General features: G+C 45.3%; 1 pseudogene; it reads left to right on the forward strand.

The window, feature by feature from the left end:
• Window positions 1–25,835, forward strand: part of LOC109906245 (dedicator of cytokinesis protein 11-like) — an 84,105-nt pseudogene that overhangs the window by 52,052 nt on the left and 6,218 nt on the right.

Here is a 25,835-nt window from a genome sequence, read left to right on the forward strand (position 1 = left end):
CTCCCCGCACCAGGCTTCCTGTGCATGTCCTCGCTCCAGTATCACCAGTGCCCGCACCACGCATCAGGCCTACAGTGCGCCTCGCCTCTCCTGCTCTGTTGGAGTCTCCCGCCTGTTCAGCACAGCCAGAGCCTTCCTTCAAATCAAATCAAATCAAATCAAATTTATTTATATAGCCCTTCGTACATCAGCTGATATCTCAAAGTGCTGTACAGAAACCCAGCCTAAAACCCCAAACAGCAAGCAATGCAGGTGGAGAAGCACGGTGGCTAGGAAAAACTCCCTAGAAAGGCCAATACCTAGGAAGAAACCTAGAGAGGAACCAGGCTATGTGGGGTGGCCAGTCCTCTTCTGGCTGTGCCGGGTGGAGATTATAACAGAACATGGTCAAGATGTTCAATGTTCATAAATGACCAGCATGGTCGAATAATAATAAGGCAGAACAGTTGAAACTAGAGCAGCAGCACAGTCAGGTGGAAGTTGAAACTGGAGCAGCAGCATGGCCAGGTAGACTGGGGACAGCAAGGAGTCATCATGTCAGGTAGTCCTGGGGCATGGTCCTAGGGCTCAGGTCAGTTGAAACTGGAACAGCAGCATGGCCAGGTGGACTGGGGACAGCAAGGAGTCATCATGTCAGGTAGTCCTGGGGCATGGTCCTAGGGCTCAGGTCCTCCGAGAGAGAGAAAGAAAGAAAGAAAGAGAGAAGGAGAGAATTAGAGAACGCACACTTAGATTCACACAGGACACCGAATAGGACAGGAGAAGTACTCCAGATATAACAAACTGACCCCAGCCCCCCGACACATAAACTACTGCAGCATAAATACTGGAGGCTGAGACAGGAGGGGTCAGGAGACACTGTGGCCCCATCCGAGGACACCCCCGGACAGGGCCAAACAGGAAGGATATAACCCCACCCACTTTGCCAAAGCACAGCCCCCACACCACTAGAGGGATATCTTCAACCACCAACTTACCATCCTGAGACAAGGCTGAGTATAGCCCACAAAGATCTCCGCCACGGCACAACCCAAGGGGGGGGGGGGGGGCGCCAACCCAGACAGGATGACCACAACAGTGAATCAACCCACTCAGGTGACGCACCCCCTCCAGGGACAGCATGAGAGAGCCCCAGCAAGCCAGTGACTCAGCCCCTGTAATAGGGTTAGAGGCAGAGAATCCCAGTGGAAAGAGGGGAACCGGCCAGGCAGAGACAGCAAGGGCGGTTCGTTGCTCCAGAGCCTTTCCGTTCACCTTCCCACTCCTGGGCCAGACTACACTCAATCATATGACCCACTGAAGAGATGAGTCTTCAGTAAAGACTTAAAGGTTGAGACCGAGTTTGCGTCTCTGACATGGGTAGGCAGACCGTTCCATAAAAATGGAGCTCTATAGGAGAAAGCCCTGCCTCCAGCTGTTTGCTTAGAAATTCTAGGGACAATTAGGAGGCCTGCGTCTTGTGACCGTAGCGTACGTATAGGTATGTACGGCAGGACCAAATCAGAGAGATAGGTAGGAGCAAGCCCATGTAATGCTTTGTAGGTTAGCAGTAAAACCTTGAAATCAGCCCTTGCTTTGACAGGAAGCCAGTGTAGAGAGGCTAGCACTGGAGTAATATGATCAAATTTTTTGGTTCTAGTCAGGATTCTAGCAGCCGTATTTAGCACTAACTGAAGTTTATTTAGTGCTTTATCCGGGTAGCCGGAAAATAGAGCATTGCAGTAGTCTAACCTAGAAGTGACAAAAGCATGGATTAATTTTTCTGCATCATTTTTGGACAGAAAGTTTCAGATTTTTGCAATGTTACGTAGATGGAAAAAAGCTGTCCTCGAAATGGTCTTGATATGTTCTTCAAAAGAGAGATCAGGGTCCAGAGTAACGCCGAGGTCCTTCACAGTTTTATTTGAGACGACTGTACAACCATTAAGATTAATTGTCAGATTCAACAGAAGATCTCTTTGTTTCTTGGGACCTAGAACAAGCATCTCTGTTTTGTCCGAGTTTAATAGTAGAAAGTTTGCAGCCATCCACTTCCTTATGTCTGAAACACATGCTTCTAGCGAGGGCAATTTTGGGGCTTCACCATGTTTCATTGAAATGTACAGCTGTGTGTCATCCGCATAGCAGTGAAAGTTTACATTATGTTTTCGAATAACATCCCCAAGAGGTAAAATATATAGTGAAAACAATAGTGGTCCTAAAACGGAACCTTGAGGAACACCGAAATTTACAGTTGATTTGTCAGAGGACAAACCATTCACAGAGACAAACTGATATCTTTCCGACAGATAAGATCTAAACCAGGCCAGAACATGTCCGTGTAGACCAATTTGGGTTTCCAATCTCTCCAAAAGAATGTGGTGATCGATGGTATCAAAAGCAGCACTAAGGTCTAGGAGCACGAGGACAGATGCAGAGCCTCGGTCCGATGCCATTAAAATGTCATTTACCACCTTCACAAGTGCCGTCTCAGTGCTATGATGGGGTCTAAAACCAGACTGAAGCATTTCGTATACATTGTTTGTCTTCAGGAAGGCAGTGAGTTGCTGCGCAACAGCCTTCTCTAAAATTTTTGAGAGGAATGGAAGATTCGATATAGGCCGATAGTTTTTTATATTTTCTGGGTCAAGGTTTGGCTTCCTTCCCTCCTGCGCTGTCGGAGTCTCCCGCCTGTTCAGCGCAGCCAGCGTTTTCCTCCTCTCCTGCGCTGTCGGAGTCTCCCGCCTGTTCAGCGCTATCAGAGCCTTCCTTCTCTACAGCGCTGCCGGAGCCTCCTGCCTGTTTGAAGCAGCCTGAGCTGCCAGTCTGCAGGGTGCTGTCAGCCTGCATGGAGCAGTCAGAGCTGTCAGTCTGCATGAAGCAGCCTAAGCTGCCAGTCTGCAGGGAGCTGTCAGTCTGCATGAAGCAGCCAGAGCTGTCAGTCTGCAAAGAGCTGTCAGTCTGCAGGGAGCTGTCAGTCTGCAAGGAGCGGCCAGTCTGCAAGGTGCTGTCAGCCTGCATGGAGCAGTCAGAGCTGTCAGTCTGCATGAAGCAGCCAGAGATGGCAGTCTGCAAGGAGCTGCCAGTCTGCAAAGAGCTGCCAGTCTGCAAGGAGCTGTCAGCCTGCATGGAGCAGTCAGAGCTGTCAGTCTGCAAGGAGCTGCCAGTCTGCAGGGAGCTGCCAGTCTGCAAGGAGCTGTCAGCCTGCATGGAGCAGTCAGAGCTGTCAGTCTGCAAGGAGCTGTCAGTCTGCAGGGTGCTGTCAGTCTGCAAGGAGCCGCCAGTCTGCAAGGAGCTGTCAGTCTGCAAGGAGCTGCCAGTCTGCATGGAGCAGTCAGAGCTGTCAGTCTGCATGAAGCAGTCGGAGCTGCCAGTCTGCAAGGAGCTGCCAGTCTGCAAGGAGCTGCCAGTCTGCAAGGAGCTGCCAGTCTGCAAGGAGCTGTCAGCCTGCATGGAGCAGTCAGAGCTGTCAGTCTGCAGGGAGCTGTCAGTCTGCAGGGAGCTGTCAGTCTGCAGGGAGCTGTCAGTCTGCAAGGAGCTGTCAGTCTGCAAGGAGCTGCCAGTCTGCAGGGTGCTGTCAGCCTGCATGAAGCAGCCAGAGCTGCCAGTCTGCAAGGAGCTGTCAACCTGCATGGAGCAGTCAGAGCTGTCAGTCTGCATAGAGCAGCTAGATCCACCAGTCAGCCATGATCTTCTAGATCTGCCAGTCAACCAGATTCTTCCAGATCAGCCTGTCAACCAGAATCTTCCAGATCTGCTAGTCAACCAGAATCTTCCAGATCTGCTAGTCAACCAGAATCTTCCAGATCTGCTAGTCAACCAGAATCTTCCAGATCTGCTAGTCAACCAGAATCTTCCAGATCTGCTAGTCAACCAGAATCTTCCAGATCTGCTAGTCAACCTGAATCTTCCAGATCCACCAGCCAGCCAGGATCTACCGGAGCCTACTACCTACCTGAGCTTCATCTCAGTACTGGGCTTCCTCTCAGTACTGGGCTTCCTCTCAGTACTGGGCTTCCTCTCAGTACTGGGCTTCCTCTCAGTACTGGGCTTCCCCTCAGTCCCGAGCTGCCCCTCAGTCCCGAGCTGCCCCTCAGTCCCGAGCTGCCCCAGTCCCAAGCTGCCCCTCAGTCCCGCGTTGCCCCTCAGTCCCGAGCTGACCCTCAGTCCCGTGCTGCCCCGCAGTCCCGAGCTGCCCCTCAGTCCCGAGCTGCCCCTCAGTCCCGAGCTGCCCCTCAGTCCCGAGCTGCCCCTCAGTCCCGAGATGCCCCTCAGTCACGAGCTGCTCCTCAGTTCTGTGGGGTTCTGGGTGAGGACTATTAGGCCATGGTCGGCGGCGAGGGTGGATTATCCCAGGACGCGAAGAGGAGGAACTATGACATTTATGGAGTGGGGTCCACGTCCCGAGCCGGAGCCGCCACCATGGACAGACGCCCACCCGGACCCTCCCTATGGTTTTGAGGTGCGTCCGGGAGTCCGCACCTTGGGGGGGGGGGGGGGGGGGGGGGGGTTCTGTCACGCCTTGGTCTTAGTATTTTGTGTTTTCTTGAATTATTTGTTCAGGCCAGGGTGTGACATGGGTTTGTGTGTTGTGTTTCGTATTGGGGTTTGTAGTATTTGGGATCGCGGCTGATTAGGGGTGTTGTATAGGCTTGGCTGCCTGAGGCGGTTCTCAATCAGCAGTCAGGTGCTTCTCGTTGCCTCTGATTGGGAACCGTATTTAGGTAGCCTGAGTTCGCTTTGTCTTTCGTGGGTGATTGTTCCTGTCTCTGTGTAGTGTTCACCAGATAGGCTGTAATAAGTTTCACGTTCCGTTTGTTGTTTTTGTATTTATTAGTTATTTCATGTATCGTCACGATTTTCTTCATTAAAGACATGAGTAACCACCACGCTGCATTTCGGTCCGACTCTCTTTCGACAAACGAAGAACGCCGTTACAATATCTTTATGTTTGAAGCCTGAAATGTGGCAAAAGGTCGCAAAATTCAAGGGGGCCGAATACTTTCGCAAGGCACTGTATAATATGTACATGTAGGTAGTTTTTAAAGTGACTATGCATAGATAATAACAGAGTAGCAGCAGCATAGAAGGGGGGGGGGGGCAATGCACATAGTCTGGGTAGCCATTTGATTAGCTGTTCAGGAGTCTTATGGCTTGGGGGTAGAAGCTGTTTAGAAGCCTCTTGGACCTAGACTTGGCACTCCGGTACCGCTTGCCGTGCGGTAGCAGAGAGAACCATCTATGACTAGGGTGGCTGGAGTCTGACAATGTTTAGGGCCTTCCTCTGACACCGCCTGGTATAGAGGTCCTGGATGGCAGGAAGCTTGGCCCCGGTGATGTACTGGGCCATACGCACTACCCTCTGTAGTGCCTTGCGGTCGGAGGCCGAGCAGTTGCCGTACCAGGCAGTGATGCAACCCGTCAGGATGCTCTCATTGGTGCAGCTATAAAACCTTTTGAGGATTTGAGGACCCATGCCAAATATTTTCAGTCTCCTGAGAGGGAATAGGTTTTGTCGTGCCCCCTTCACGACTGTCTTGGTGTGCTTGGACCATGTTGGTTTATTAGTGATGTGGACGCCAAGGAACTTGAAGCTCTCAATCTGCTCCACTACAGCCCCATCGATGAGAATGGGGGCGTGCTCAGTCCTCCTTTTGCTGTAGTTCATAATCATCGTTGTCTTGATCACATTGAGGGAGAGGTTGTTGTCCTTGCACCACACGGTCAGGTCTCTGAACACCTCCCTATGTCTCATCGCATTTCATGGCTACAGACGTGAGTTCTACGGGTCGGTAGTCATTTTGGCAGGTTACCTTAGTGTTCTTGGGCACAGGGACTATGGTGGTCTGCTTGAAACATGTTGGTATTACAGACTCGGACAGGGAGAGTTGAAAATGTCAGTGAAGACACTTGTCAGTTGGTCAGCGCATGCTCGGGGTACACGTCCTGGTAATCCATCTGGCCCTGTGGCCTTGTGACTGTTGACCTGTTTAAAGGTCTTACTCACATCGGCTGCGGAAAGCGTGATCACACAGTCGTCTGGAACAGCTGATGCTCCCATGCATGTTTCAGTGTTACTTGCCTCGAAGCAAGTGTAGAAGTTATTTAGCTCGTCTGGTAGGCTCGTGTCACTGGGCTGCTCTCAGCTGTGCTTCCCTTTTGTAGTCTGTAATAGTTTGCAAGCCCTGCCACATCCGACGAGCCTCGGAGCCGGTGTACAATTCGATCTTAGTCCTGTATTGACGCTTTGCCTTTTTGATGGTTTGTCGGAGGACTTTGCAGGATTTCTTATAAGCTTTTGGGTAAGAGTCCCGCTCCTTGAAAGCGGCAGCTCTACCCTTTAGGTTAGAGCGAATGTTACCTGGAATCATGGCTTCTGGTTTGGGTATGTACGTACTGTCACTGTGGGGATGACGTCCTCAATGCACTTATTGATAAAGCCAGTGACTGATGTGGTGTACTCCTCAATGCCATCGGAAGAATCCCAGAACATATCCCAGTCTGTGTTGGAAAAACAGTTCTGTAGTTTAGCATCTGCTTCATCTGACCACTTTTTTTATAGACCGAGTCACTGGTGCTTCCTACTTAAATTTTTGCTTGTAAGCAGGAATCAGGAGGATAGAGTTATTGGTCAGATTTGCCAAATGGAGGGCGAGGGAGAGCTTCTATGTGTGTGTAGTAAAGGTGGTCTAGAATTGTTTTTCCTCTGGTTGCACGTTTAACATACTGATAGAAATTAGGCTTATCATAAGATACTCTACCTCAGAGCAAAACCTTGGGACTTCCTAAGATATTATGCACCAGCTGTTGTTTACAAATATGCATAGGACCCTGCCCCGTGTCTTACCAGAGGCTGCTGTTCTGTTCTGCCGATAGAGTCTATAACCCGCCAGTTGTATGTTCATAATGTCGTCTTTCAGCCACGACTCTGAAACATAAGATATTACAGTTTTTAATGTCCTGTTGGTAGGATATACATGCTTTCAGTTTGTCCCATTTCTTTTTCCAGCGTTTGAACATTAGCTAGCAGGGTGGAAGGCAATGGCAGATTAGCCACTCGTCGCCTGATCCTCACAAGGCACCCTGATTTCTTTCCTCAAAACCTGTTTCCTTTTCCAGCGAATCACTTAAGTCCCCACGAAGATAGAAAAACAAAACGTGTGCGTGTGTTTGTGTGTGTGTGTGTGTGGCATGCACACATGCACAATGCACATACTGTATGGATTTTGACTGTGGCGGTTGAGTGTTTGCTAACCCTCCCAGCATTGACCAATACTGCGTTGTCTTTCCACAGGCTGCTATGTGTTACGTCCACATTGCTACACTGGTGGCAGAATATCTCCACAGGAAAAGTAAGACCGTCTTTCCCCATTTATTCATTCACCGTCACTTACAGTACTTTGAAGTATTGTTACATTATTTTTAACTTTACATTATTGTCACCCCGCATTATCATTTTACATTATTGTTAGAAGAAGTATTTATTTTTGTTGTTGATGCAGAGAGAGAAGAAGAAGACCAGAGTTTAGGGATAGAAGACCTACAACTGGTGGACAAAAATGCACGAGTAGTCATCTTGTCCCTCATTTCTTTGCATTTTTGGCTGGGGACATTGTCATAATGTTGTCCTTTATTCATCCATGTGATTCTATTTATTATGGCCATTGAACTGTTAGCTTTAAAAGTCAAATCTAATGATAACATTAAGGGGCACATACATTTCTCCAGTTTCTCCGGATTAAAACCCAACTATGATAAGTGTACTATATTATATGGATTAGGTCTCTGAAAGATCAACTTTAAATTGCCATGTGGTCTACCGATTGAATAGCCAGATGGAGAACATTGGTGTACATATCCCGGAAAAGTTTAGTGATCTAGCAACTATTAACTTTGATTGAAACTTTGCAAAAATATATAGAATCTTGAGAACCATGGAGAGGGAAACGCCTATCTTTGTATGGGAAGATTACCTTGATTACGTCTGCTCATACATACCATATTTGGAAACCAATGGTCTGGGGTATAAATATACACTATTTCGCAGTTCACATATTTATTCATAGCTCTACCGGCCCCGGGATAATCTTTTTTCAAATCATGCGAGAACATGATATTTCACTTTACTTGGAATTGAAAATCAGATAAAGTTAATTGAGCATATTAATATAATGAAAAGGAGTTTGAATGGTTAAAACTATGAAATATTAAGGCATTAAACCTTAACGCATCCATTTTACCGAAATTGTATCTAAATCCAAAACAATTTTTCTAGCAAGGTACTAAGAGATGCCCATCCTTTGTTTAAGAGGGAGCTCTGCTTTTTTGCAGATTAAAATCTCACATTTTTGGTGGATTAAAAATGTATCTTTGTTTTTTGTGTGTTTTCTTTACTCTGTTTATTAAGTTTTACACACAAAGCAATATAAATAATATACTCAACTAGAAAAAATACAAATAATACATTTTTTAAAAATAGCTTTAAAGATCCCAGACTTAAAGATACCAAACACACCAGGCAGAAGGCGACAAAGGTTAGAGGGCAATCTATAGTACACCTCACCATTGTTGCTGTAAACAGTCAAGGGATAGGGGTGGAGAAATGCAACCACTCACAGACAGTCATGGCCACAGACCGACCATCCACTGGACCAAAAATAAAGCTTACAATGCTTTAAAAGAAAAACATGAATAATGATCCATTTATGTAGGCGTGAACAATGTAAAAATAAAAATAACTGGGAGAAACAAGCTCACACTTCAGTCTTTGCCCGGGCAAGATGAAAAAGGCATCCACAGGTCACAATCAATAAGCACATCAACCTTAATGCCCCCCCAGACAAAACACAAAGAAAAGCTCATCCAACCCTTAAGTCACAGGGGGGTCAAATACAGACTTATTTTGGTTTTAATGGGAGTGCCATCAGAGAATGGACTGTTTGAAGTAAGACCGGAATGGAGCCCAAGCCTCATTAAACAGTTTGGGGTTTCCCCGTGAATTTAATTTGTTCTAGTTTCAGAGAGCACAACACATCTCTCACCCAATATTTATAAGATGGGGGAGCTGCCATCTTCCAGTTCTGTAGTATTAGCCGTCTAGCTAAAAGTGTTGCATAAGCAACAGTGTCCGACTGGATTCTTGATAGGGGGGTACCTATGGGCAGTACTCCAAAAAGGGCTGTGAGGGGAGACGGATCTATAACAGTGTAATATATATCAGAGAAACATTTAAATATTAATTCCCAGAAACCTGACAGTTTATGACAGCCCCAAAACATATGCAACAGTGTGGCTGGTTCCATTTTACATCTGACACAGGTAGGATCAAAATCAGAGAATATTCTTGAACCACATTGAATTGAATGAGGCTGTGTCTAGTGCTAAAAGAGGACGAGTGCACCCTGTGCAGCACAGCTTCCCAGGTGTCTTCCACAAGTTCCTCCCCCAAATCCCTTTCCCATCGAGTCTTTTAAAGGCACCAAAGAAGGGTTCTGTAAGTTATGAATGATTGCATATACATCTGAAATTGTGCCCCTAGGAAGCTTGTTCAGCTCCAAGATGCTCTCTATAGCTGTATTCGCAGGCCTATGGGGAAATGCAGGTGTGTTAGCTCTGACAAAGTTCCTAGTCTGGAGATAGCGGAAAAAAATTATCTTTGTTTAAGTGTATTTTTTATTTTTTTATAATAATATTTAACCTTTAACTAGGAAAGTCACTTAAGGACAAATTCTTATTTACAATGATGACCTACCGGGGAATAGTGGGTTAACTGCCTTGTTCAGGGGCAGAACGACATATTTTTTACCTTGTCAGCTCAGGGATTTGATCCAGCAACCTTTCGGTTACTGGCCCAACACCACTAGACTACCTTCCGCCCTTCCTTTTTAAATGAAGTCATTGGTACAATGTCAATTTCAACCTCCAAAAAAGGCAGATCTAATATTACAGCAAATAATATGGCTAAACTCCGATGTACTGATAGAGAAAATACATCTTCTTGGAAAAAGATATACAAGAAGGGTATAGTATTTATAAAGGATATTGTAAACAAGGATTGTCAAATGATGTCCCACAAGCAACTCACAACAGTGTATGGAGGTCTAATGCTCAATACAAAATGATAACCAACTCATCGCGGCTCTGCCACAAAATTGGAAGAGACTATTACTTCTAGAAGAAATTAAATAATGATTCTGTCTGCCACCCATTCAAAATCATAAATGGCTTAAAAGTATTAGTATACATCGAAAAATGAATCCGTTTCACTTAACGACACAAGGCAATGCCGTATAAAATTCAAGTTAGTTGGGAACAGGTCTTTGATGTCCCAATACGTTGGCATTGGGTCTATGAACTCATATATATATATATATATATATATATATACTGTAAAACAACAATTGACACCTCAATACTTGCTATAAAAAGAATGCTCAATATATGGGCATTGAACAGTCAGCCTTTTGCAGACTCTGCCACTAGGAATAGGAATCAATAGAGCATATTTTATGGTCATGTCCATCGGTGCTCCCTTTTGGAGTCAGGTCCAGGAATGGTTGATATGTCATGATATCGGGATTTAGATGGACCTGCAAACTGTACTGTTAAGGGATCTGAAAAACCACGATCAGTCAAGGGGAATTATCAATATACTGGGAAAGATGGGTTAATCTGTGGACATCTGAGGGTTGGAGTTAAAATCACAATGAATGGCCCAGCACTTGCAGGAAGAGGAAATTAGGAAAATACAGTTCCTGCAGAAAGTATTCACACCTCTGGACTTTTTCAACATGTTGTTGTTACATTTAGGGCTGGGCAATATAACAAATTCATTGTATTAATTTGAATTTATGTTTTTGAGAAATATTCCAAAAGCCTGTATTGCAAGAATCTGTCATTTTTTGTATTTATGAGCGTTTAGTCTGCTTGTTCTCATGTTATATTTCTGGTCTCGTCTCCTTCACTCCTCTGTGCTGTGTGCACCTTCCCATTTACACCAGAGATCTGTATATAATGATGAGATGCACGTCTCCACCCTGACAATGGGAATCATTGTCCCAAAGGCAGGAGGCAAACTTTGGTGCAAAATAAGCCCATTGAAACGCATTGGACATATTTTGGACATATTTTGGTGAGAGCGAAATCCCTGGCTTTGCCTCTTCCTTTATGGTTTACACACACCAAGCCCCTCCCCCTGCCTCTCATTCCAATAAAGTTGAGAGTTCACATCCTGATAACCAGGACGAGATCGCCTGCTAGCTAGTCATCGTGTCCGATGAGCTAATTTAGCTTGGCTAAAGTCCGCCATTAATTCACCAGTTTTGGGAATGTTCACTACTTCGCAAGGTGTTATAAGATAGCCTCCCCACGAAGGGAACAAAAAAGTATGCTCCCATGCATGCTTTGTTTTCCAGACCTCCCAAGTTCGCTTATAGAACTTCCGGAAAACTTAGTACATACTTGCCATTTCGCATTCTTATGTTTGGAATCACACTTGAAAATGACAGGTGACTTCTGTACTTGCTATACACTCTAGATAGAATACAGGTATGCATATTGGAACACAGCCCGTGACTGACATAACAGAAAAACAACCACATTTTGAAATTTCACCTTCTGTATCCTACTATTCTACGTTAAATTGGTGGTCCTTTGTGGCTCAGTTGGTAGAGCATGGCGCTTGTTTGATTCCCAGGACCACCATTACATAAAATGTATGCACGCATGACTATAGGTCTCTTTGGATAAAAGCATCTGCTAAATGGCATATATTATAGTCTAACTCTCAACATTAAGTTAATACCTCGACTGAGTTCCAAAAAACATGTCCACAACCCACAAATTACAACTAACCCAAACAGGTTTATAACATACAGAAATTCCAAATATGTTACAACATCCCCCAGTCTCCCCTTACTAAACTGAGGTTTTTACTCCGCTGGTCTCGGGAAGAAATTACGAGTCCTCATTGTCCAAAACCGAGTCAAGACCGAGTAAAAATGTATCCGACACCTAGACAAGACCCTGACATGCAATATGTGGTCTCGAGACCGGACTCGAGTACTACAACACTGACAACATCCACTGACTGGTTTAACGATAACAAAGAGCGCCACTTGGAACAGCAACAGCTTTACAAAGACTGAGATCATCCAAGATGTGCTAGGCCTCGTTTTATGTTGTCTGAAGTGCTGGTCTACTCTCCTCCACCCAATAGTGGTGAAAGAATGAAGTAGCATAGAGACTGCCTCTGTCTTTAGCTGTTATTGTTGTTGTTCCTTCAGAGATGTTCCCCAGTGGCCTGGCTGCATTCAAGAGGGTCACTCTGAACATTGAAGAGGAGGCCGCCATGAAGGATGACACAGACATGCAGGATGTCTACTACACTGAGGTGTGTGTGTGTGTGTGTGTGTGTGTATGCATGCGTGTGTGCATTTATGCAGGCTTGTGTACAATTGTGATCATATAATGACAATGATTTCATCATGTCAAATTTGCTTTTAATAATAGACACCACTATTTTTCTTCTTCTATAAATCATATCGCAGTTAATTAACTGCCAATAGAAGGCACTGGTGGTTAATATTGCACATGGATTCATCTCTCAATGTTGATAAGTCTTTGATGTGATTGATAACAGCTTGACCTGTTTTTCCTGAACTGGTGCCATCTTGCCAAGTCCTATGGCCAAGGTGTTAGAATAATAGCAGAGAGAGAGAGAGCGACTTTGTCCTTTCTTCAAACAATCATCTTTATTCAATATCGATTAATTATTGCAATAAGGAGGCTGATCAACCCCACACCCTTGAGTGTTGGACCGAGTAACCTAACCTTTACACAAATGCAGAGTACTATACAGTTGAAGTCGGAAGTTTACATACACTAAGGTTGGAGTCATTAAAACTTGTTTTTCAACCACTCCATAAATTTATTGTTAACAAACTATAGTTCTGGCATGTCGGTTAGGACATCTACTTTGTGCATGACACAAGGAATTTTTCCAACAATTGTTTACAGACACAGTGATTTATAAGTGAAATAATCTATAACAATTCCAGTGGGTCAGAAGTTTACTTACACTAAGTTGACTGTGCCTTTAAACAGCTTGGAAAATGCCAGAAAATTATGTCATGGCTTTAGAAGCTTCTTTTTGATATCATTTGAGTCAATTGGAGGTGTACCTGTGGATGTATTTCAAGGCCTACCTTCAGACTCAGGGCCTCTTTGCCTGACATCATGGGAAAATCAAAAGAAATCAGCCAAGTCTGGTTCATCCTTGGGAGCAATTTCCAAACGCCTGAAGATACCACATTCATCTGTACAAACAATAGTACGCAAGTATAAACACCATGGGACCAGGCAGCTGTCATACCACCCAGGAAGGAGACACGTTCTGTCTCCTAGAGATGAACGTACTTTGGTGTGAAAAGTGCAAATCAATCCCAGAACAACAGCAAAGGACCTTGTGAAGCTGCTGGAGGAAACGGGTACAAAAGTGTCTATATCCCCAGTAAAACGAGTCCTATATCGACATAACCTGAAAGGCCACTCAGCAAAGAAGGAGCCATTGCTCCAAAACCGCCATGAAAAAGCCAGACTACCGTTTGCAACTGCACATGGGGACAAAGACTGTTCTTTTTGTAGAAATGTCCTCTGGTCTGATGAAACAAAAATATAACTGTTTGGCCATAAAGACCATCATTATGTTTGGAGGAAAAAGGGGGAGGGCTTGCAAGCCGAAGAGCATCATCCCAACCGTGAAGCACGGGGGTGGCAGCATCATGTTGTGGGGGTGCTTTGCTGCAGGAGGGATTGGTGCACTTCACAAAATAGATGGCATCATGAGGATGGAAAATTGTGGATATATTGAAGCAACATCTCAAGACTGTCAGTCTGGAAGTAAAAGCTTAGTCGCAAATGGGTCTTCCAAATGGACGATGACCCCAAGCATACTTCCAAAGTTGTGGCAAAATGGCTTAAGGACAACAAAGTCAAGGTATTGGAAAGGCCATCACAAAGCCCTGACCTCGATTCTATAGAAAATGTGTGGGCAGAACTGAAAAAGCGTGTGTGAGCAAGGAGGCCTACAAACCTGACTCAGTTACACCAGCTCTGTCAGGAGGAATGGGCCAAAATTCACCCCTTATTGTGGGAAGCATGTGGAAGGCTACCCCAAAATGTTTTACCAAAGTTAAACCATTTAAAGGCAATGCTACCAAATACTAATTGAGTGTATGTAAACTTCTGACCCACTGGGAATGTGATGAAATAAATAAATAATTCTCTCTACTATAATTCTGACAGTTCACATTCTTATAATAAAGTGGTGATCCTAACTGACCTAAAACAGGGAATTTTTACTAGGATTAAATGTCAGGAATTGTGAAACTGAGTTTGTGTATGTAAACTTCTGACTTCAACTGTATATTTTTGGCTGACACTAACAATGCTCAGTCATGGTTGGTTCAACCCCTCCCATGCAGACCAGGAAGCGTCATAAGCCACTCTAGGTTCATCCTGTTATCTGCACGGGTTGTTGTCTTAATCCCCCCCCTGGCTTAGTTTCCCGTTGCAAGGATGATTTTGAGACAATGAGGGATTGTTCTAAACTCCTAAGCGATCCCTAGTAAAACACATTCTTGTTTATGTAATGTAGTCTTTAAATCATTTGGCGACTCAAGACATCTCTGATGACCATACACTCAGATTAGCTGCAGGGAACTACAGTGGAGACCATAAAAACACAGACTCTAGCAGGACAGAAATGTCTTACTATTAGTTAAATATCAATTGTTAACCATTAATATCAAATAAATCAGGTAAATATGTCATTTCTCTCACACTGTGTTGACTGTTGTTACTGGCCCGCACATGCGTGTCCTGGCTTTTCCAGGAGGTCCTCGTGGAACACCTGGAGCTGTGTGTGAAGGGGCGGTGGAAAGCAGAGCGATACGAACTGATCACACACATCGCCAAGCTCGTCATCCCTGTCTACGAGAAACGCCATGACTTTGAGGTACGAGCCAAACACATGAATGCACACACACACACACACATGCACACACACACAAACAAGACTGAAATGTAAATTGAATCCTTGTGAGCAATATTTACACAGCATCTTGTTTACAAAGAACCACCCATGTACAGATGTGGCTGTATTCGTTTTTAAAATACCCAAAACCATTCTAGGATTGACTGTAGGAAAATAACTTATGTGTGAATCCCACAATGATTATTTGATAGTAAGGTTGAGACAATGCCATTCAACATTCCAGACTATATTAACTATGTCCTGCTTATCTGTGTATTGCGCTATCCATTACGCTGTCCCCTGTGTTTATAAAGCAGAAATAAGCAAGGCTAATTCAGTCCTTCCTCAGCTTATGAAATAAGGTCTCACACGTAAATACTGTCCATGAGTAGTTTACCCTAAGAATGTCCCACTCTCCATCTTCTCATTCTGAGACTCTCTTCTTAGCTTGAATAGAAGCTTTGGCTCTGGCTTTAAAAAGCTCTTTGGCCGAGTCTCAAATGGCACCTTATTCCCTAGATAGTGCCCTACTAAGGACCCTGGTCAAAAGTAGTGCATTAAATAGGGAATAGGGTGCCATTTGGAACACAGTCTCTGTGTTGTCTTTTGGCAGTGGCATGTTCCTATAGCCTCTCTCAGTTCTCTCTCTGACAATATCTCACAAGATTGGCCACCATTAATTGCATATTTGAGTATGTAAAATCAAAGTTAACTATACATGAGAAGTATGAGTGGTTTAGGTTCATTTCCCATCCTATGTGGGCTCTGCCTGTCAAGCAGCAGAAGGGCACATTTGCCAATGTACTGTTAGCTGATCATGTTTACTTTTTAAAGCTACCGGTAGAAACTTTGTACAGTTGGCTTAACATAGTGGTAAGTAATGTACTTTCTCCATCCAATGTAGGCCTACCTAGTGACGTTGGACAACATTATCCCCTTTTCAACATTGTTTTTAAGTGTCACAATTGCTGCTGACAGACATGATAGCTAGGCTACATTGATTGATGGACCATGTCAAATTGGCTAGCTAGCTAATAACAGATCACGTCAATAATGGCCAGTTAACAAGCTAACTTTCAGGGGATAAACTAGATGGCTATATCCAAATATTGTTTGAGTTGCTTGCCATCTATACTGGTGATGACAGAAGTACGAGTGACAACTTTCCCAGGACGAGGACTTGCCAATGTGGCAAGTAACACTGCAAAAAATGTGGCAAAGCAATTAACATTGTCCTGAATACAAAGTGTTATGTTTGGGTCAAATCCAATTTAACACATCACCGCGTACCACTCTCCATATTTTCAAGCATACTGGTGGCTGCATGTTATGGGTATGCTTGTAATGATTAAGTATTAGGGAGTTTTTCAGGATAAAAAAAGAAATGTAATGAAGCTAATCAAAGGCAAAATCCTAGAGGGAAACCTGTTTCAATCTGCCTTCCACCAGACACTGGGAGATGAATTCACCATTCAGCAGGCCAATAACCTAAAACACAAGGCCAAATATACACTGGAGTTGTTTACCAAGAAGACAGTGAATGTTACAGTTTTGACTTAAATCTGCATGAAAATCTATGGCAAGACCTGAAAATGGTTGACTAGTAATGATCAACAACCAATTTGGCAGAGCTTGAAGAATTTTGAAAAGAATAGTGGGCAAATGGTACACAATCCAGGTGTGGAAAGCTCTTAGGGACTTATCCAGAAAGACTCACAGCTGTAAATTGCTGCCAAATGTGATTCTAACATGTATTGACTCACGTGAATACCTATCCAGTGGCGATTTTATCATGTAAATCTTGGTGGGACAAAAAAAAAATGTTTTAGATGCATGCCAGCAAAGCCACAATACTAAACAATACATTAATTCCACTTTAACGGTGAAAAGCAGTGCGCACAATCTTTTTAGGGCCTACATAAAGCTGAACCAACATCAGACTTTATTTTCTGCACCATGCCTGTTTTACATATTTTGTCATCAAACTTGTCATTCTCTGAGCTAGGCTGAAACACCTGCATTTTGGAGCTGCCTTACTCAAGAAAGGCAAAAAGAGGCCATGTTTGTATGCGGCTTAATTAATGCAATGTTTCTTTTTTACATTCTTTGCAAACTGATATGTGACACGTATTAATGCCAAAATAACATGCAAAACAAGTAGGGATCAAAACAGGTGGGGGTCTTCCCCACCTGCCCTGAATGACGGGTCGGCACTGTACTTATCTAGGCAAGATACACTGAACAAATATATAAAACGCAACATGCAATCATTTCTAAGATTTTACTGGGAATACAGATATACATCTGTCGGGGACAGATACCTTAAAAAAAGGTAGGGGCATGGATCAGAAAACCAGTCAGTATCTGGTGTGACCACCACTTATCGCATGCAGCTCGACACATCTCCTTCGCATAGAGTTGATCAGGCTGTTGATTGTAGCCTGTTGAATGTTGTCCCACTCCTTTTCAATGGCTGTGCGAAGTTGCTGGATATTGTCGGGAACTGGAACACGCTGTCGTACACGTCGATCCAGAGCATCCCAACCTTGCTCATGGGTGACATGTCTGGTTAGAAAGCTGGCCATGGAATGCAGGCCATTTTCTGCTTCCAGGAGTTGTCTACAGATCCTTGTGACATGGGGCTGCTGTGCATTATCATGCTAAAACATGAGGTGATGGCGGGGGATGAATGGCACAACAATGGGCCTCAGGATCTCGTCATGGTATCTCTCTGCATTCAAATTGCCATCGATAAAATGCAATTGTGTTCGTTGTCCATAGTTTATTCCTGTCCATACCATAACCCCACCGCAACCATGGGGCACTCTGTTCACAATGTTGACATCAGCAAACCACTCGCCCACACGATGCCATACACGCTGTCTGCCATCTGCCCGGTATAGTTGAAACCAGGATTAATCCGTGAAGAGCACACTTCTCCAGCGTGCCAGTGGCCATCGAAGGTGAGCATTTGCACACAAGTTGGTTACGACGCAGAACTGCAGTCAGGTCAAGACACTGGGGGAGGACAAGCACACCGATGAGTCGGTTTCTGACCGTTTTTGCAGAAATTCTTTGGTTGTGTAAACCCAGAGTTTCATCAACAATCCTGGTGGCTGGTCTCAGATGATCCCACAGGTGAAGAAGCCGGATGTGGCGGTCCTGTGGTGGCGTGGTTATACGTGGACTGCGGTTTTGAGCCGGTTAGACGTACTCCCAAAATTTTCCAACGTTGTTTTAGAGAATAACATTAAATTCTCTGGCAACAGCTCTGGTGGACATTCCTGCAGTCAGTGTGCCAATTGCATGCTCCCTCAATACTTGACATCTGTGGCATTCTGTTGTGTGACAAAACTGCACATTTAGAGTGCCTTTTTATTGTCCCCCAGCATAAGGTGCACCTGTGTGATGATCATGCTGTTTTAAGCAGCTTCTTGATAAGCCATACCTGTCAGGTGGATGGATTATTTTAGCAAAGCAGAAATGCTCACTAACAGGGATTTTTTTTAAATTGTGCAAAACATTTGAGAGAAATAAGGTTTTTGTGCGTATGGAACATTTCTGGGATCTTTTATTTCAGCTCATGAAACATGGGAGCAACACTATACATGTTGCATTCATATTTTAGTTCAGTGTGTTTTAGAAATGTTTACATTTGTCTTCCACTTTGACATTAGAGTATTTTGTGTAGATCGTTGACAAAAAAATGACAATTAAATCCATTTTTATCCGACTTTGTAACACAACAAAATATGGAAAAGTTCAAGGGGTGTGAATACTTTCTGGAGGCAGTGTATTTTATATTTTGAGATGTTTAGAGTTTCCTAAGGCAGCTAACTCAGGTACTTTACAGTATCACAAAAATGACAACCTTGTTTTATATAGATGGATTGTTAGAATATTATTAATTCATATTTCATTATGTAATGTTTTTTATGCTTGCATACATTCAAAAATCATAATAAATATATTAAAATATCCGACAAAGAACTTTATTTCACATTTGAGAGTTAGTCTAATTGATTTATGACTGAATATTTTCCTCCTGAGTCTGCACCTGTTTTGCAGCATGAACATCCGCACCACCATTGGCCAGTGGGAATTTGGAACACTCAGTTTTCTAAGATTGCTAATATGTCTTGTTGACAGGGCTACTTTGAGGAGGAGGATGGGAAGGAGCATGTTTACAAGGAGCCCAAACTCACAGGTCTGTCGGAGATCTCTCAGCGCCTTCTATGGCTCTACGGGTACAAATTTGGAGCTGAAAACGACAAAATCATCCAGGACTCCAGCAAGGTAATAACTATAGGTGCGTCCCAAATGGCATCATATTCCCTATGCAGTGCACTACTTTTGAGTCTACGAGATCCTAGAATAAGGAAATAGGCTGCATTGTTTCCTGAGAAGAGAGGATGGTCCAAATATGAACCATCTAGAAATTCCTGTAGTACTATACATACTGAAGGACTCCAGGACAAGGTTTGGTCACCCACTGATATAAAGGATGCTATACCAAAAGCCAGGAGCTCTTCCTGACCATGTGACCTGATCAGGAGAAACTATTGGCCTTAGTTCCGTTCATGTGGATTTTGCCTAGAAGGGATACAGTTTTTGTCAAAATGTACTTTTTGTAACAGGTTTAGGAGAACTTATGCAGCAAGTTAGGATAATTAGGTTAAGGTTAGGAAAAGGGTTAGGGTTATCTACTATTGAAGTCAAATTTGACTAAATCTGTATCCCATCTAGATGTGGCCTTTTTACAGGAATGTGTCTTGCATTCAAGAGCACTGATTCAAAGACGACATAAATAATTTACCTTTTCTAGGTAATACATCATCTAGGTTCTACCTAACACCCCTCCTGTCTCCAACAGGTCAACCCCAAAGACCTGGACATCAAGTTCGCTTACATCCAGGTCACCTTCGTCAAGGCTTACTTTGACGAGAAGGACTGTCCGGAGAAGAAGACAGACTTCGAGAAGTGCCACAACATCAACCGCTTCATGTTCGAGACGCCGTACACACTGATGGGGAAGAAACATGGTGGTGTGGAGGAGCAATGCAAGAAGAGGACAGTGCTCAAAAGTTAGCTTCATGACCTCATTACAACCTCTTTAAAACCACTAGTTAGCTTTACATTTTTGTTACAAACACTCACACACTTTACACCAGTTATTTAGCTTAACAACCTCTTTTTACAACCTATAGGCGCACAATCTTAGTTTGACCCCACTTCTCACAGCAGGAAAATAATATAACCAGAAATGTGTGGGGGGGATGTCTTCTACTAAGCTATATGGAATTGTTTTAAGGTCATACTAAAGATAATTTAGCTATATTGATTTTACATTTTAAGACCCCTTGAAGTATCCCACAAATGTGTAAAACATATGAAAATGTATATTTGGCCTTACTACTCTTAGCCCATACAAACGCATTGAAAACAGATTCACTACCTGGATGTCACGGATCCCTCCGGAACTATGTCATTACGCACACCTGGTCCCCATTCCCACTAATTTGTAATTCCTTAAATATGCCCTTTGATTTCCATTGGGCTGTCGATTATTGTTCCACTATCCGTTGGTCGTGTGAGTACCTGTGTTGTTTTGGCTTTCGTGCCACTTGTATTGCATAGATGATTACAGGTCTCGTACCGTGTGGAATCATTGTGTGAGTGTATGTTACTGGTCTCGACCCGGTGTATTTATTCAAGATACTCCTCGCTCTTTTGGTTGGGTTTCAACCCTGTGTTTTGCATACGTGTTTGTTTTTACATGACACGCTGTAATTTGGGTAAATAAAAAACCCTATTACGCATTCCTGCGCCTGTCTCTCGATCCCATTAGACCAATGGAACAACAGATTCAGGTATTTAGCCCCTTATTTTTGGCACTAAACAGTCTCCATATATACAGTACCAGTCAAAAGTTTGGACAAACCTACTCATTCCTGGGTTTTTCTTTATTTTAACTTTTTTCTACATTGTAGAATATTCGTGAAGACATCAAAACTATGAAATGAATCCTGTAGGAACCAGAAAAGTGTTAAAGAAATCAATTGTAGATTCTTCAAAGTAGCCACCTTTTGCACACTCTATGTAACGGCTTTCTTCTATCTCCTCCTCTGAAGAGGAGATGTAGCAAGGATCGGACCAAAATGCGGCGTAGTTGGTGTTCATGTTCTTTAATAAAGGAAAAACTCAAACATGAACATAATACAAAACAAACAACGTGAAAAAAACGAATACCATTCATTCTTTACCAATCATAATTTTCATTCATACTCCAATAATGGTATTTTAATTTAACTAAACAAAAACCCCAAACAACCTCAGGGGAGCATCTTCCCTCCCCGTCATCCTACAAACTACCTTTCCCTATCTCCCCGTCCCTAATCTATCCCCTTACAAATCTAAATGACACCCAGCCCTAAACCCCCTTCCACCTCTCCCGAGCAGCATGCTGCCCCCACTTCCTCTCCTCCCTCTTCATCCTCCCCCTCAAATCTCCTTCCACCCTCCTCACTATCCCTTCCACCCCCCAGTCTCTCCCTGTCTTCACCATGTTCTGCCTGGCTTCCCACAGCCCCCGTTTAAAGAGACTCATGAGAAGCCAGAGCAGAAACCTGTCCCTATCCGTCCCTCTCACTCACCCTACACCTCTCTCTAACCTGGCCCACGTCAATACAAAATCCCCCCTTACCAAACCTAACAACACCCGTGCCCTAGCCCATACTACTCCGGCAAAGGCACAGTCCCAAAAGACATGGCGCACAGTCTCCTCCCTGCCACAAGAGGATCTTGGACAGGTGGAGGATTGCGCCAAACTATGCCGGTACATGATGGAACGTACCGGCAAGCACTTATGGAGGCTCAACCAATTCAGGTCCTTGAGCCTGTTGTCCAGACCCCGCGCCTGCACTCCCTCCCAGACCACTGCCGAGATGCCCACTACAGGCGCCGGACTCCCTGCCTGTCTGACCTCCTCGTACAGGTACCTGTGATCTAAACCTACTCGGGAAACTTCAACCTCAGGGTGCGCACGCAGCCACTTGGCCGCATGACCAAAGTGCTACGGCAGCTGTTCCGCCCGAGGACCCGTGTTAGACCACACCATTACGCTTCTCGCCTGATACGAGAAGAACACCCGCAGGAGGTAACCGGACGGGTATATCACTGGATGAGCAAGCTCCGTTAGAAAGATACAGAAATTTCGTCCAGCTTGAGGGGGAGATGTGGTCCTCCCCTACCTCCCACCCCGATGGGACAGAGCATGCGTGCCCTGGCGATCCACTCGTACCTGCCACTCCACATTAACTGAAACACAAGCCTCACTAGAGGCCTCCTCAGACAAGCCGGCAATGGGTAGATGTACGCCAAATACAAAAGAGACGGCAACACATCCACCTTTAGGACCAGGACTTTGCCCATAAAAGACAAATACCTAGCCTTCCACATTGCTAGCTTCCTCTGTACCACTGCGATACCCATGTTCCAGTTTAGCGTCGCTGAGCCGGAGGTCTCAAAATGGACCCCGAGAATCCTCAGGGCCCCCTCACAGAGAGAACCCCCCGGGCACATCCGTTCTACCGCGCCATCTTCCGAAAAACTTGACGGAAGACTTTGCATGGTTCAGAACCGCTCCCGACGCTCGGGTGAAATCCCCAATGATGGCAAGGGACCTTGTCAGGCACGAGTCCTTGCACAGCAGCAAGGAAGTGTCGTCGGCGTACTGCGTCATCTTAACACACAGCCCACCACTTCCAGGGATCAACAAGCCTTCCACCCCTGTATCTGCCCTAATGGCAGCCCCCAGAGGCTCCATGTACAGAACGAAGAGGAGAGCCGAGAGTGGGCACCCCTGCCTGACCCCAGACGAGAGGTCAAAAACGTCACCCAAGTGACTATTTACACTAACTCGGCACCCCGCTCCGACATATAATGTACGGATCCATCCTATGAACTTCTCCCCAAATCCTAATCGACCTAACACTCTGAATAAAAAAGATCTATTCACGCGATCAAAGGTTTTCGCCTGATCTAGCGCTGCTACCATTAAAGGCAGGCCTCTATCTTCAACCCAAGCGATGGAGTCCCTGATTAACTGTAGGTTCCATCTAATAGAGCGGCCCTCTACCCCGCACGTCTGATCCTCATGGACGACGTAGGGAAGGGTTGTGCGCAACCGGTCTGCTAAAATCTTTGCAAGTAGCTTGTAATCTACACACAGCATGGTCAACGGCCGCCAGTTGCCAAGGTCTGTTACTTCCCCCTTCTTATATAAAAGTGACAGCACACCAACAGCCATTGATCCCCCCCGGGACCCCCGTCTCAAGGATGGCCTTCAAGACTTCGAGGACCACTGGTCCAAGTATACCCCAAAACTTGAGATAAAACTCAGCCGGCAGCCCATCCATCCCAGGCACCTTCCCTTTTCCCATCCTCCTAAGAGCGCTCTCAACCTCTTCTAGTGAGATCTGGGCCTCCATCACTTCTCTAATGTCCTCCGGCAACCGCCTGGACAAGTGTTCTAAAAACACATTTCCCTGCTCTACAACTATTTCCCTTTCCTTAAATAAACCTTGGAAATTATCAGTTGTCACCCTGACCATTTCCTCTGGTTTTCTAACTATACTACCATTTTCTTCCCTAACGCCATGCATTACCTTCCTACTCTGTCTGGCCCTAACCGACTTAAAGAACATAGCAGAACAAGTCTTATTGTGTTCTAGAAAGCCACTATGCGCACGCTCCAGGAAAGCTCGAGCCTTTCGCTCCTGCAACTCCCTGAGCTGCGCCTTTAGGGTTGCGGATCTCTCCCAGTCAAACGACCCGCCGAGGTTGCCTGCCTCGTACTTGAGTTCAATTAACCTTTGGATACGATCCACCTCCCTCCTCTCCTCCCTTTTTTTCCTCTTGCAATACCCTATTGTAAAAGCCCTAATCCTCACCTTAACTAATTCCCACCACTCTAACACCCCCTCGCACATGGACCTGAGGCCTTCAAGCCTCCAAAACAAACCAAAAAAAACATCAACAAAAGCCTGCTCCTCCAGCACATCCCGATCTAACTTCCAGTACCCCCTACCAAAGAGGCAGACTGGCGACCCCACCTGCAGGAGCACCCCGTCGTGATCCGAAAAGAAAACAGGCAACAGCCGCCCAGACAATTTACCCAAAGACCTGGGTACAAAAATATAGTCGAGCCCCCCTGGAGTTGCCATTTTCGGAGTAGTGTGCAGGCCACCATCAACCAGATCATGGCAAGCCATTAACCCAGTGATGGCGCCTGCACTGCTATCCCCCCCTATTCCTAAATCTGCATTAAAATCCCCCCCTATCATTAATTTCCTATTTGTGACACAGGGGCGCCAGACAGTCCACCATCTCCCTCCTGTCTGCCACCACCTGTGGCCCATACACCACCACTAATCTAAATGTACAATCCCTTATCGTGACATCCACCCCCATACCCTCCATTGCATCACCACAAAAGAACACTCCACTTTTACCTCCCTGTGCCCACACAAAATGCCTACCCCCGATGAGTGCACCCCCCCCCCAATACCCCAAACCGACTCCCCCTTGTCCCACTCCTTCTTAAACCTACTAACATCCCCTCCATCCCTCAGGTGAACCTCCTGTAAAAAAAAAAATCTAACCCCACACCCTCCAAATAACTAAATACCGCCCTCCTCTTAACAAAATTCCTTTAAACCCCTTACATTTAAACTAACAAAAGTAAAATTAGACCCCATGAAAGAATCAAATAAAACATGTAATACACTCAAATACTAAACCCAGACAGAAAAAAAAAAAAAAACAGGAGACTCACCCGATGCTCCCCTGCTCCATATCTACCGGTGAAAACACCATCCGTACTCCCGACATCCCCCCCACTTCCTCCATCTCACCAACCCAGGATGCAGGAATAGTGTTTGGCTCCGGGGTGCCCTGCACCCTGGGTCTACCCCCACACTCCTCCCCCTCCCCAGTGCTGCAGCTGGTTTGGAAAAAAATAGGGGAGGCTGTGTCCCCAAACAAAAAACTCCCCACATCCTCCTGTACCCAGTCCTGAGTCTTGTTAGGTGTGACCCCACCCAACAGAAGTTGAGGGCCTGGGGAAACCAGCAGCAACCCAGAGGTTTCTCCCACCCCCATCACTCTCTTGGCCATCCCCTCCCTCTCACTGTCGGCCAATCGCACCCTCCTCTTCATTCTCTTCTTTGGTGATGGTCGGAGTGGAGAGATACACCCCCCCCCCCCCGCCAGCTCCTTCCACCAGGGCACTTTCCCCCCACTCCACTTGCTCTTCCACCGTCTCCTTCTCCACCACCCCTCCCTCGCTTTATTCTCTCTCATGCTCCTCCACTCGCTTGCCTTCTTCCGCCGGTTTTCCTGGTTCTCCTACTCCCGTGCCTTCCGTTTCCTTCTCTCTTCCATCCGCCGCTTCTTGCTCCTCCTCCTTCCTTGCGACCCTCCCCTCTGGACCTTTACTCTGGTCATGAGGCATGCTTTCTTCCCCTCCTCTTCTACCCCCATCCCCCGCTCCTGCCCCCCCCCCCCCAGCCACAGACGCGTATGACCTCTGACGAGCCTGGCACCCCCGCCACAGGTGTGCTAACGAGCCACACCCGTGGCACGCCTTAGGCTCGTCACAATCCTTCGCCTCGTGCTCCCCAGATCCACAAAATCTGCATTTTCTTGCACTGCACGAGGCGAAGATGTGGCCATAGGCCATACAGCGCCTGCAAAATGGAGGCTGACGTGCATAAAACAACGTCCCCCTGTCAGCCCCCAGGGAGAACATAGCAGGAGGATG

This window comes from Oncorhynchus kisutch, linkage group LG16 (genome assembly GCF_002021735.2).
Source record: "Oncorhynchus kisutch isolate 150728-3 linkage group LG16, Okis_V2, whole genome shotgun sequence".
Lineage (NCBI taxonomy): Eukaryota > Metazoa > Chordata > Actinopteri > Salmoniformes > Salmonidae > Oncorhynchus > Oncorhynchus kisutch.